Here is a 14,891-nt window from a genome sequence, read left to right as displayed (position 1 = left end):
CACACACACACACACACACACACACACACACACACACACACACACATACAAGGTCATGAAATATGTGAATCTACCCATCATCGTTCCATCCTCAAATCACATCAGTGACAGTGTTTCTTTCCATATCTCTGCTCCTCTCCCTCGATATAAGAGACTCGGCCTTGGGTAAAATGGTGAGAATTTTCACACACTTTTACATACAGACAAACACACACACACACACACACACACACACACAGTTTGGTGAAATGAGGTCATTGCCGACATGGTTTTGGCTGTGAAATTTATTGATGGGATTCATTCACAAGGTCTGCACCGCAGACGCTCTTTGGCACCAGTACGACTGTCACTCCGGTTCTTGCCCAGCAGCACAAGTGTGACGTCCATATAAAAACACACACTTACTCTAACTTTGTATATATTCAAGATTGATTTTCAAGCCTCTCTGTGGGTTGTAAAAAAACAGTCCTGCCTCAGGGTTTATGGAAGATAAAGTCCAGCTAAAAACAAGGCTGCTTCTGTTTGTGTGTTGTCGCTCTTTTTAGCCATGTAGCTCAGAACAGTGAGTAAATAAAGAGCCATGTCCAGCTCTTTCAAAATAAGACCAACATCTCAAATGATCTAAACTGCATCTGTGGTTGGTTAATAACAAGGTACTATGTCATCTGCTGATATAATGCATCACACTAACAGAGAACAGGCAGAGAGAGATGAAAACTACAGGAGACGTCGTACAGCCCAATTAGCAACATGAGAGACATTTCTCTGTGTGTAGCTGCACGATGTGGGAGAATCCGTTCTCATGCATTTGACTTTTAGTGTGACTAGTGTTTGCCTGTTGTGTGTGTGTGTGATATAATAAGTCTGATTGCAATCCCTGTCCCTTGATCTCAACCTTGAATAAAGACGGGAGGCAGATGAGAGATTATAACGGTATGCAGGAGGAAGGAGAGAGACTCCCTCCACTGTGGTCCTCCCTCGCTTACCCTCTCACACCACATCTTTTGATATGAACCAGCTCTGTGTTCATGTCACTGCAACGCTGAAGAGAAAAATAACACTGGTGAAAACTAAGATCTTCAACTGATCAAGCATCCACGTGGCTTTCTGATCCGTTTGTTGTCTGTTCAAATTCTCTCTCTCTCTCTCTCTCTCTCTCTCTCTCTCTCTCTCTCTCTCTCTCTCTCTCTCTCTCTCTCTCTAGTGACTGACTGAGTGTTGAAGTTATACCATTGGTCGGCCAGCCGAGTCTCCCCATTGGCCCCTTTTCTAAGAAGCCCCTAGCAACATATTTAGCAATTTTTTGAACAAAACCTTAGCTTCTTTCTGTAGAAATTGGCCCATGATCGCAGGATTGGTCTTTCAGTGCACATCAGCAGCTTGGAAATGGCTTGAAGGTGATTGTTATAAAAATACTGTATATGTGAGCACAGAGAGTAGGAGAGAAGCAATGTGATAAAGGGCAAAAAACAGCTAATTAGCTTATTACATCATCTGGTGACATTTAGTGACTTTTCCAGCAGCTCTGGCTAATTCTATAGTTCTTGACTACGATGATAATACACGGTGGAGCCACATACTAACTTTTGGCCCAGTCTTGTTTAGCTACTTCATCCTCCTCCTCCTCCGCCTCCGCCTCCTGATCACCCTCTGTGGCCTTTGCTTTTGCTTTTTATCCAAGTGTCAACCCTGAAACCTCATGTAAACTGTACAGCTACACAGCAGGAACCAACACACACACACACACGCAGATGTTTCTGCTTGTCCCAGAGACTAAACACACTAAGGGAGGGCGGGAAAACAGCTCTGGCAAACAGAGACAAAAACACAACTAATAATGTAACAAGAACCGCCCTGGGGATGGTCTGTGTGTGATTCTGTATCGTTGCTTTCACACATGCACCACAACCCTGAACTTATCTAGACATTTCCTGGAGGAGCTGTATGTGAGAACACAAATGTCCAAATCAGTCGAACCGGACGTTGAATGGACTTCACCCCACCAGATCCCTATGAAGTCAGTCGATGGAGCCCATGTGTGAATACAGCTGGTCACTGCCCAGAGAATTCACAGAGAGAGAGTGGGCGTGTTGATGACGTTTCTATTATGTGACTAGTGCGAAACCGGAACAATACAACCCTCTGAGTGTGAAGGAGAAGGGTCATTTACACGAAAGCACCAACAAAAATGTCTAAGAAAACAAGCTTCGGAAACTCCTGTCACTGAAGACAGACACCAAAATCAGACAAATTCAAGGATGTTTATTTGTGATGTAAACAAAACACTGCGATATCCAGTCTACGTTTTGCTTGATGTCCTGCCTCCTGCACACTCTACACAGTCATGTGAACGGACCTGATTCTCCAGCCACTGTCCAGAGTTCACGTAAGACGACTTATGTGTTTTATGCACAGAGGGAATGCACTAGGGGCATCTGCCTAAAACAGATTCATCCATCTTCATTATTACAGATAAGATGCAATTTTAATTGTTATATTTACAGTGTGTGGAGTTTTTGCGTGTTTTGGTGCTGTCCAGGTACTGCAGTTCCCCTCCACAGTCCAAACACATGCAGTTTAGGTTCATTGGTGACGCTAGATTGCCCATATGTGTGAAAGTGAGTCAGATCTTTGATTGACAGGTGACCTGTCCGGGGTCAAATGATGTTTGAGAAGCATTTCGTTGCACGAAAAGACTCAAATTTATATGTATAAAACAGCCTGTGTGACACCTGCAGGTGACTTCCCCCTGTCAAGAACCCATGATTCTAGATTACTGTAGACTCCAATAACTGTATCATCATATGGTACAATAACAAAATCGTTTAAACTGATGGCTGACATGCTACTACTGTGGCAGAGTGCGAGGGCATTCAATGATTTTATAATAAGACAGTGATTCTGAATGGTTTGATAACTTGACCATTACTGCTGTTTATGGTCTTAGTTCATATGCTATTTGCCTGACTACACTGTAACTCAAACCAAGTTATCTCACACACAAACACTTTTGAGAAAATTCATTCTAAATATACTTTTTCCTCACAGATATCTTTTGTAATTACATTTTATTCCGTTAATTAAAGGATATAAATCATCTTAAAGGTCTGATTTGCCAAAACCTATCCTCTCCTCTTTCCTCAACATAACTAATTGTTCCCATAATGGATTTCAGGAGTGCTCTTTAAGTATTAAACTAAACGTCTCCGCCGTCATGGGTTTAAAAATGTTTCTTAATCTGCTCTCTTCGTCATCATTACTGTCTACATCTCATGTGTGAGTTGCAATTAACAAGTACGATCAATGTTACATTCACAATAATACAACTGCAAAGACACATCTGAGTAGAGAAGCTGCTGTGGATGCTTGAAACCCTCAGACACAGAATTAGAGAGAGAGAGAAGTTACACATAAACAGGATGAATATATAACTGTAGGTTGTTTATTACAGTATACTTGAGAAGGCATCACAATCACCTTGTATTAAAGGAATAGTTCGACATTTTGGGAAATAAAATGATCTGTGTTCCTTCCAAGAGTGAGCTCCAAGAGTTGTGTGTTTGTTGTGGAGCTGGATTCAGGACGTGGTAACAACTACAGCAAAGTCAAATCAAAGTTCACCTATTAACACATTTTATCTATCATATTAGTCGAATTCTGCTGGTGTTATTTGTATTTTGGAAATTTGATAAGAACCAGGTAACCATTTCCCCCTTGTTTCCAGCCTTTATGTCAAGCTAGGCTAACCACATACTAATATTAAATTCAGACTTAACACGTTAGAGAAATGAACTCAACCTGCACCAGAGTCTTTATGACCAAACCCAACTGAACCTACTCCCACCAAGTCCTGAACAACCATACTGTATGTACCAATGGCAGCATACTGGACCCTCATCATCATGGTTACTTTAATAAACACACAGTTAATCCTACGGCTCTGGCATGGTTTGGTTAGCTTTAGGCACAAAGACTACTTGGTTAGAGCCAGTTTAAAGCTACACTGGGCTGTTGAACCACTACATGAGAGTTTTGAGGGAGGGGGACTCTTCATCCCTCCTTGTTATAAAAAAAATGGCTCAATGATATGATTTCCTGTTTATACTTGGAAGAGATAAGATACTCTATGTCAAACTGTTACTATAAGTTTGTGAATATTTAGGGGCCATTTGTGGACTGGATTAGAGGGCAGGGTCTCTAACATGTATCTGTACAGGTCTATGTCCTAAGAAACACAGAGTCTCCCACACTTACTCTGACTTTGTACAACCAACAGACTCTGTGTCTCTCAGGCTCCTGAATTCTCTGCTGGACATTTTGAGTAGCGGTGGGTTTTTCCTTCTCAGCTTATTTGGTATGCATGTATAATTTACTAATATTATTGTAATATGCTTTATGTATTCTGGCCTTTTTTCCAGAGGGGCTTTGTGTCTGTTCTTTTTTCTCTTATTCTCTTGTGTGTTTTGTTGGAAAACGCCAAATAAAATATTAAAACAACAACAACAAAGTTTGGTTTAAGCACAAAAACTACTTTAGCGAACAATCATGTTTTGGTAACAATAAGGCCTTTGTTACGGTTAGAGGGCCTTCATCGCCATGGTTACGATAGCAAACAGGCAGTTTAGGTTGTGCAACGGTTTCAAGAACCAATGACGACCATCACGTATCCTGTGTTCCGTCATCCCGTCCACCAAGGTTATAACAGTTTATATAGCAAATAGATCTCTCATCAGTTTTATTTTCAGTTAACGAAAATGTTTTGTCATGTCTAGTTTTCATTATTTGGTTAGTTTTAATTAACAATAATAACCTTGCCACCTACCTCCACCCCGATCTCCACCCAACACGGACTTTTGTCTTTACACAGTGTCACCTGACTTCCTCGTTTGTTTCCATCATAATTACTAAAGACACTGATGGTAAAACTATGTAACAGTGACACTTTTTCTGGATATTTCAGTGCTGAAAGAAGCTAATATCTGAGCTTATTATTGGTCTCTCTCTAATACATGCTTACCAGCAATTATATTTTCTAATATTTTTATCACAATGAGACTTTGTCTACTTCATATCTGGTTTCCAAAATTGTCACGAGGTGGATGTATAAATAAGCACAGATGTGGCACTGATCACGCCACATCTGTGTGATCTTTGGCTGCCTACTGAACAGCTGCCTCTCCCACTGCCAAGAAGAGGAAGGGTCTACCAGGAAACCCTCTGTGAGAAGTAAAGAGAAATACCAAGGGGGGGGGGGATAAAAGGGCAGAGAAATGATAAAGATAAAGAGACAGACAAGCAAAGCAAAAGAAAAAACAAGGGAAGAGATATGGAACGATGGTGGTGGGGGGGCGGAGGGGGCGGAGGGTCTTTTTGTTGGAGAGAGAGCACAAATAGAGAAGAGGGGGGTACGCCACTCACAACTTGGCTTTGCATCTGTTATCTCCGCCTCCTGTCACAAGGCTTAAAATAAAAATAAAAATAAAGTGAGATGGTGGCAGCAGTGTTGCAGCGATAGCCCCGTGGAGCATGGAGAGGGGATGTAAAGCAGATATCTGGTTAAATATAACCCACTGCATGGCTGGCAGCAGCAAAGAAAGGGGGTATTTTCAAGAGGCAGGGCATCACTGGAGCCCTCACTGCCCAGATAACATCCATGTTAAGAGTGTGTGTGTGCGTGTGTGTAAAAGACATATCCATAATTACTCTACTGATCGAACAAACGCACGCACAAGTATGCAATCCCAGAAATACACGATTACTTTTACACACTGATGGAGAAAAACACACACACACACACACACACACACACACACAGAAGGAGCAGAGCCAAGAAAAGATGTGCTCGCTCACATCTATGTATCTCTCTGCCTCGCCAAAGGAAGTATCAGCAGCCCCCCCCCCCAACGCAAAAAGTCACAACGGGATTTCTGATGGGAAAAATGTGCTTTCCTCAGATGATGGTCAGATAGAGGGGGAGTACAGCCAAATGTCAAAGATGATAAATGGAAGGGTGCAGAGACAAGATCACACACACACACACACACACACACACACACACACACACACACACACACACACACACACACACACACACACACACAAACAAACAGACAGGCAGGCACACACACAGAGAAATACTCTCTTCCTCACTTCTACTCATAAAAGCACACATGCAAATACGCGTGCACACACACCAGAGCTGCAACTGTCACATCCATATTTGATGAATCTATCAGAGCTGACATCCAGTATTCAAATCATCTGTAATCAGGAGAGCACACTTTGAAAAACACACCTTTCCTGAAATACTGAAACGTCTTGCTTTGCCCAGTGTACAAAAGTTCAGCTCTGCTTCATGTCTCAGTTCAATATGACAGCAAGGAAAGGTTTTTCAAAAAGGGGTCACATGGTGTTGTACTGCACTTCAGGCTGCAGCTACTGATTGTTCTCATTATCAGGTCGTCTGACTGATGATAAATAGAAGATAAAAAGTCCAAATGTTAAAGATATTTAGTTCAAAATGATATGAAACAGAAAAAAGCAGCAAATCCTCACACAGATTTATCAACTATGTCCCATCTTCCACCAGGAGCTCACCTCAATTCAAAGTTTTCTTCCTTTATAGTCAGACTGGAGCCAAAGTTGTTCAAGTTATTCGCAAACATCCTGTTCCAAAATATTACTGCTTAAAGACTTAGGATTTAAAACAGTTTATGATCATTAACCCCAGAATTCAACCATATCCAACAGAGAGCAGTACGAGCACTTCAACTTATTACAGTCATGACATGATGATTTTCTCTTGTCCATTTGTAGCCTAGAAATCAGACCAATCAGTGAGCTCATGTGTACTGACTCTCACAGATGGGTCCATCCCGACCCACCCCATCCGTCCGGAGACAGGTCGGGCCAATCACAACCATTTATCTAAAATGGGGCAGGTTGAATGTGAAGACTGAGGTGCTGAAGCATTATTGGTAATAATCAAGATGGCGGCCGCTGATGTGGAGAAGCCTGTTGAATCTGTTATCACATCAGTATTGAACAAACTGGACGGCACATTTTCTTTAAAGAAGTTTGTTGATGAGAACGATGCGTTTACTGAACTGAAACGTTCAAGATCCATTTACAAATGCAGATTGGTCTGGAGATGCGTCTGGTACAATAAAATAAAACACAAGTGAAGTGACAAGAAGTGAAAACATTTAAACGACCACAATGCAAATACAAAACAGCAAAAGAGAAAATAAAACCAGCAATAAGCAGAAAAGGACTGAACTGTGCAAAAACCACAGGAAGTAGGATTTCAATGAGCAGTGAGCTGGTATCAAAGAAGCCCACACCACTGGCTTTTGTTTTAATGTGAAACACACACAAATGTATGTGGTGTGTAATGTAGTTACACCTGTCAGCAGGTCACAGAGGTCGTATTTATAAATGGCTGATACATGCCTCGCTGCTTGTGTAAATAACTTCCCCACCTGCCATGTAAACAATCTTTGGACCAGAGCAATTATTCATGGGAGAGGTTTATTATAGAGACAGGCTACTGAAAAAAAACACAGGCTGTCACTATAACAGGAGGGAACTATCAGAACTTAATCTGATTTGAGACCAGGACTGACAAACTTAAACAAACTCAATAACTTTCTTTGTTTCACACGTGTTTAAAAACACACAACCTTTCAGGAAGATTAGTTTGTGTTTATTTCTTTATGCCTAAGCTAAATCTACTTGTGGTGACCTAAAAACATAATGATAAGTTTCACTATCTATTTATTTTTTACAATAATAACTTAGTCTTTGAACCTCAGAGATTTGTATTTGTATAGCACCTTTGGAATTTCTCAGAGCTGAGAATAAAATGTTTTACAATGATATGAAACCGAGGAAAACAGGAATTGGATAAAAGCATTATTAAAATTATTATTGAATAATTTTCTGTTGATTGACAAATATATTAACCCATTAATTGTTTTTGCTCTAAATCATCATAGTGAACATTTCAGGCACCTGTGTTTCCAGTCACACATATGGAACGATTGTGAAAACATCTCTGACAGTGGAGCTGCTGTGATGCTTTTGAGCAACTGACTCTGAAAGCTCAACATCAGAGCACCCTTGAACGCACCATTAGAGAAAACAAGGACACTTCCTCGTCTCCTACCAGACAGGATGAGATCCACAGCTGCTCAAAGGCAGTTCTACCTGCTAAAGAGTTGAACCTGCATCATCCAGTAGGAGAATGTCTCTCTGTCAACTAGATCAACTCATGAAGGACTCAGTATCTCGTCATTAGGTGGCACCCATGATGACAGCACCTTAGCCTGGCCTGTCCTTGCCCTTACTGGTCTGCTGTCTTCTGGGGCTTTAGAGTCATGGAGCTTAGCCTGTGTTTGTGTGTGTGTGTGTGTGTGTGTGTGTGTGTGTGTGTGTGTGTGTGTGTGTGTGTGTGGGTGACTTGAGAGATAATTTTAATATCGGGCCGGTGTGGATTGCTGATAGTGTTTTAAGGCAGGGCCCGGTGGACCAAGCTCTGGTAGTACCTATCTGTAATTAGTAACCATTCCCTATCACTGATAAGATAAACTACGACTGACCTTTTCCATTTGGTCACCATGGCAACCCAACACCCCCAACCCAGCACCACCGCCCTCCCCTTGGTATTATTTTAGTGATTAAACAGCAAATAGTGCCGAAGATGTGAGGATCTGATAGCAGCATGATTAATAATAGTCCTCCACATGGTCCTCTGAGGTGTGTGTGTGTGTGTGTGTGTGTGTGTGTGTGTGTGCTGAGAGGAGGGGCCCGTCAGTGTCAAACAGTCATTGTGAAAAGGCTTGGCTTGGCTTTTTGTGATGAATAATTGAAATTTAAGATGAGCTGAAAGTGAAATAAAAGCGTCGGGATGAGAGCGATAGATGTCTCCCTCCTCTCTGAGGAGAGGGAACATTAACGTTACCCTCTCCCATACCCACTCAGCTTTTGCCCACCATGGCCCTTTACGTTGTGGGGGGACTGTGCTGTGGAAGCGCTATCTGTTGATGAATAATGAATGCTGGATTCCAGGGTTACCTCCTCCTCACTTTAAAACACTGCGCTGTGGTTTTAGAGTGGCGGGCAGGAGGACGAACTTCCTGATCACAGAAACTGCAAATGAGAAACTGAGTGAGTTCTTGATCGATGTCCGCTGACAAATTCCCCCTCAATGGAAAAGCACACAGTCACTGTGAAGATAGTGTGAGATACATTCAGGTGTGAATATGATGAAACACTGACTATCGAAATGAACTGACACCACAGTCTACAGAGGCCACTCTGACATTTATATATGGCTGTTTTTTACATGTTGTGCTACGGACCAATGTTTTTAAGAGTAGGTACAATGTTTCTTACACAGCTGATGTGATGCACGGTCCTAATATAAAAAATGGAAGTGAACAATGCAGGTGTCAAATTCGTCCAACTTGGAGGAGTAAATGTTGTGAAAGAGGAAATGCACTGAACATGTTCATTAGGCCTCAAGGACACACTCCCGATTGGTAAGAGAGACAGGATGTAAAACATGACTTTAGATTTTAAATCCAGTCTGGGTTGCATACTGTGACCTTATTTAATGTATTTAAGTTATGAGAAAATACAGCTCCATCATTGCTTGTGCAAATGATACATATAGTGACTCTAAAACCCGCATACCTCTCAAATTTCAATGTCAAGTTTCACAACCGAGTTAATTATCACCTCTTCTGATAGTGCTCTCAGTCAATATCTTCCTCTTCTCCACCGTCCACTGTGCTCAGGGCTCAGAGCGAGGCCTTCCCCACTCCTAGGAAGCCTGCTCTGTATCTCCCTCCATTTGCATACCAGGGAAATGGCGAGTAGGTATGCAAAGCGGGACCAGTTGACTGAAAGGTCATTGTGGGTTTGCTGAGGCCAGGCAGCCAAAAAAAAAAGCTAAGCAGAACCTGGCCAACTGTTATCGGTCAGATCCCGTAACTGATAGCATTTGGAGGGGAAGGGATGAGAGGGGGTGCACTCCTTCCCTATACTAAAAAGGGAAATCTCCCTTTTCCCTCCACTGGTGGATTAGAGCACTACAGGATGTCCTTATGTAGCTCCACGCCAAACTATTTATAGACATTATAGCTGTTATCTGTTCTAACTATAACACATACCCACCACCTGTATCAACTGACTTCACAACGAAAATAGTGAACAACATTAAATCCATGTTCTGTTCCACATGGTGCTTAACGCTGCAACAATAAATGCAGCTGGTTTAAAATACTTGGTGCAACCTTTGTCTCTGTGTAATACAACAACACCTGTTATATAGGAAATGTAACTGAAACTAGATTATGTTTTCTATATGCATAATGAGGATATGTTAAGTTAAGTTGCAAATATGTTGATACTGAACGTATCTGAAAAGACAAAATATGTGACTTGTAAAACAACACTCACTCGTAGTGACATCAGCTCTATGAAACTTGTTTTTGGTTTAGATTCTCACAGCACTTTGTTACAGTCAGGAAAAGACTGAGGTCTGGTTTAATACAGAAACTGTTACAAGTGACTTTGCAAGTTTATTTACTTATAACAAAAACCACAATCTTTCACTAACCTTAAGCAAAGGGCTTTTGTTCCGTAAACGTAACTACGGTCTGGTGTGACAGACGTGCACGTTGTACACCTGCCGTCCACCCACAACCACCAACCAGCTCCTTCTGGCTCTGCTGCATTTGATAAATGCAGCTTTATAAAAAACAAAAACCTCTAAACATAATTTAGCAAAAGAGTAAGTTTCTTACAAAATGTATTTACTGTTGCCATTGCATAAAACCAGTGGGATAGAATATTTCCAGGAGACAGGGTTGACAAAAGAGAAAGCACAAACAGGGAAACTTTGTAAATCCAGAAGTGCTACAAAACACCAAAGCACAAGTAAACAAAGAGGGAAAACACATAGCTGTAGAATTTGGAGCATTGGCAAATTGGAGCAAATTTCCCATAAGGCTTTGTTCTTTCTCTCTTGCATGTGCTTTGTCCCGAGGTAGTGGTAGTGCAGCACATGGATAGAATGATCTAAAATAGTTTTTTTTTTTTTAAATAAAAACTAACCAAAAAACAGTACGTATTCAGAATTTAAAAACAGTTGTATAAAGTTTTTGTGGCTTTGGTGGAGCTGAGAAATGAACCCTGATGATGTCATGGTGATGTCAGAAGCTCAGGTCTTAAAAACTACACATTTATATCAAAACGCCTGACGCATTACAAACGAGGGGTGAGGAGTTTAAAGCATGTAGGTGTTTCCCAGGAAGGTAGAGTCTGTTGAAGAGATGCATTATGGGAAATGTAGGACCCATTATTTCTGAAATTTGCCTCATTCTAGGAACTTCAAATTGGGACATCTTCACCCATCAGTTTGACCTTTACAATTCTATATTTATCCGTCTCTCTTTTGGAAATGAAATATTGAATACCTGGAGTAATGTGTCAGTTCTATTTTAATTGGAATTACAGTCCAATGAAAAACATAGTCTGTATGTAACATCTTCTGGAGATTAAACAGCATAACTATGGTGCTGTTTAATGTTGCTGCTGAAATTTTTTGTTTAAATGTAATTTTTAATATTAAAACTTTCAATGCCGCTTTCCATTTTTATGTGAAAACAAATAAGTAAAACCGAATCTGCACGGGCAGTTTTAGTTTTATTAGTTTTTTGTGATACTGTGGGTGAACTTACCCCCTTTAATTTTCTGATGCCATATACTATACACATACACACATCTATATCTATACAGATATATATATCTATATAGATATAGATAGTATATAGATATATCTATCTATATACATACACACACTATATAGATATATATAGTGCAGCGTATGAAATATCTTTTTCCACATTTTGTTTCTCTGGGGATGACCGGATTAGTTTGGTTACAATTCCCATATTATTTCTCACACAGGCCTAAGCTCCAGAATAGGGACGGGTCTCCTGACATTGCAGTCATTGGGGTTTGGGGGGTTCAGAGGAATGTGCCTACTGAGGAAGATTTAGCCAATCAGATGAGTGTCAGCCATCCAGAGATATTTTAGAGATAATAAGCATTCTGGGAGATCTCTGGAAAATTCCTGCCCCTTACAATGGAGCAGATAATGGATGCCATACACCGCTGAGTGATGTGGATGGAGGCAAGATCAGATTCACACATGCAACATACACCACACACACACACACACACACACACACACACACACACACACACACACACACACACGCACACACAAGTTTAAACATACTGTTGCTGGTATAAGCACTTCCCAGCAGCACTTTGAAGGCAATGTGGCTTTGGTATATACGCACACACGCACGCACATGTGCACACGCGCACACACACGCGCACACACACACACACACACACACACACACACACACAGGGACACAGTATGTCCGCATGATTGCTTGAGTAAGCGAATTAGCTTCAGCAATGGCTGAGGAGGCAATAAGTTGGCAGAAAAGAGGGATAATCTTTTATCTTTTACCCTCCCAAATGATTTCTTAAAGTCTGTATCACTTCCCTGACAGTTGACGTTCCACTTTTTCCTTTTTCATTATTTATTTATCTATTTTTGCTTTGTGTGAATTCAGCTAAAATACTTCTAAAGCGGTTAATGGCCCTATCGCTGCCTCAGATCTGCTGCCACATGCTGCCTTCTCCCTGCTTTCCCCCATTTTTTGAGATATTCTCCAGCCCGACCCCCGAAGAGCCGCCGCTTTATCAAACCGTCTTGACGAGAATGACACGGCCAATTATTGACAAATTATTCCTTCATAGAATGACAGTAAGACAAGGAGAGGAGTGAGAGAGAGAGAGGGGGAGAGAGACTGTTGGCTTGTTGAGTGGAACCCACCCCAACACCCCCGTAACAGGCCTGAGGAGACAGGCGTCTATCTATCAGATTCTATTAAGAGCTTGGCACTTTGGCGAACAAAGCTGCCTGTGCCCTGCCACGCATTAACTGCTATTATACGCTCATGAACTTTGTCACAATCACAATGGTTCCCCCCCTATTCTCTCTTTCGCAAATTTTTAGTCTCCTTTTGTGCACTTAAGAACCAGAGAACCGCATCACTTTCTCTTTGTGTGTCTGTGTGTGTGAGAGTCAAAGATTGGATATACGAGATGATGATATATACAAAAAGAGACTGCTGTCAGAAAAAGAAAAAAACTGTTTTGTACAGGGAAGCTGACAAAGCTACATGTGTTTTTTTTCCTATTCATTGATACTGGGTACTGCCCATTACAACCGCAGTCTTACACTGTGTCAACAACATCAGGTGTCAAGAAAAGATGATCTGTTTGAAGTCTGGTGATATTCTGTATTTTTCATTGTCAACAAACCAAATGAAAAGACCAAAACCAACAATAAAATGATCCGTCTATCAAGTATTAATGTTTCGAATGTCCATTGCATTCCTCACACTGGAGCACAGTGCACCAGCTGGGCATAAAAAAGTAGATCCCAACTCTTATTAGCTACGCCCGACTTTGTGAATTTACACCGATTGCAGCAAACCTGACTGACCGCGGTTGTAGCTGCGCCTGGTCTTATGATGTGTGTTCACATGAATACACGCAAAGTGGTGATTGTTGCTAAGCAACAAACTTCACTCTAACTTCTACTTCTACTAAAAAAGCTGGATATGGATAAAGAACAGCAAACCAAAAAAAGGAAACCCAAAAAGTAAAGGAAAATGAATTTTACTCTTTTAATAGCCCGACATGCAGGTGTCCGATGTACATTGATCATATCGCCAACGGTACTTTGAAACGCTCCGTTTGCATAATGTGAAGCGCAATCAGCAGCTGCAGGGCGGAGGACAGCAGACGTTTCTGTCCCGTGCTGTAGAGGGGAGAGCTCCTCCATTAGCTCAAATACAGCTTGTCTGCTACAGTGAAACCTCTCCATCAGCTGATTGTCTGATCAGACGTACAGTGGGTTTGTCCGATCATGGATGACACTTTCTCAGCTTTATGCCCTTTTGTTATTTATTCTGTGAACAAGATGCGCTGCCATCGTTGTTTTTCCTCCTGGTTGTGTGGTCAATATTTTTCCTGTTATTATTACCGTGGATACTAGTATGGTTTTTACCAGATGTAAAAGTTATACCCAGGCACAACATATACAGGGTTTAAGTCTAAGTGGTGCATAAGTCATAACTTTAAGATGTTTGTAACCTTCAGTTTACATATGTCCAGCTGGTGCAGTCCGTTGCTGTTGCTTGCTTTCAGTAAGTGCTAGACATGAGTCCCTGCACTGAAAAGTATGTTGTATGACAATTCATCGTGTCCACTTAAAGAAAGTTTGAACGAAATCGACTGAATTTTGTTACTTTGTCAGCTCTTGGTTTTCATGTGTGACATTTGATGATGGACCTTCAGCCTGACATTAAAGATACAGTCATTAAGAAGGTTGTTTTCAGACAAGATGACTCTTCTTCTACTCGCATCCACTCAAACTGGCAACCATCCGGTTTGAGTCACACAAGCCAACAGCGCGTGGTTTCTTCAAATGTGCACCACTTAAAAAAAAAAATAAAAACACCTCCCATGGATTTAAAAATAGCATGAGTGTAAAAGATATGGCACACTTGAACTGGCCCACTAATCATTAGTCGACTAACTACCTAATGCTTTATCAGTTATTTGTACCATTGCTTTGTGAACCGCCTGTCTTATCTCCTGCATCATAATCGGAGGGACTTTGAGGCCTAACGGTCGGGCGGCTGCAGGGAGACAGATGGACCGCAGAGTTTGAGAGAACTTTGATATCAACACGACACAGTCAGGCCAGCAGGTAGGTAACCCTGAAGCATTGG

General features: G+C 41.3%; 1 protein-coding gene and 1 long non-coding RNA gene across 2 annotated transcripts in view; one reads left to right on the top strand and one right to left on the bottom strand.

Moving 5' to 3' along the window:
• Positions 1-14,891, bottom strand: part of zfpm1 (zinc finger protein, FOG family member 1) — a 111,818-nt gene that overhangs the window by 74,840 nt on the left and 22,087 nt on the right. The window lies entirely within an intron of this gene.
• The window catches only part of LOC147817183 (uncharacterized), an 11,248-nt gene continuing 11,009 nt past the window's right edge, over positions 14,653-14,891 (top strand). Inside the window, exon 1 of the long non-coding RNA XR_015436587.1 lies at positions 14,653-14,869. This is a non-coding gene — a long non-coding RNA (uncharacterized LOC147817183). The remainder of the gene's footprint in view (positions 14,870-14,891) is intronic.

This window comes from Seriola lalandi, unplaced genomic scaffold (assembly GCF_002814215.2).
Source record: "Seriola lalandi dorsalis isolate HSWRI2012SDOR001 ecotype SW California unplaced genomic scaffold, Sedor1 jcf7180002055008, whole genome shotgun sequence".
Classification (NCBI taxonomy): domain Eukaryota; kingdom Metazoa; phylum Chordata; class Actinopteri; order Carangiformes; family Carangidae; genus Seriola; species Seriola lalandi.
Note: the sequence above shows the minus strand (reverse complement) of the source record. Positions and strands in the feature narration are given on the sequence as shown.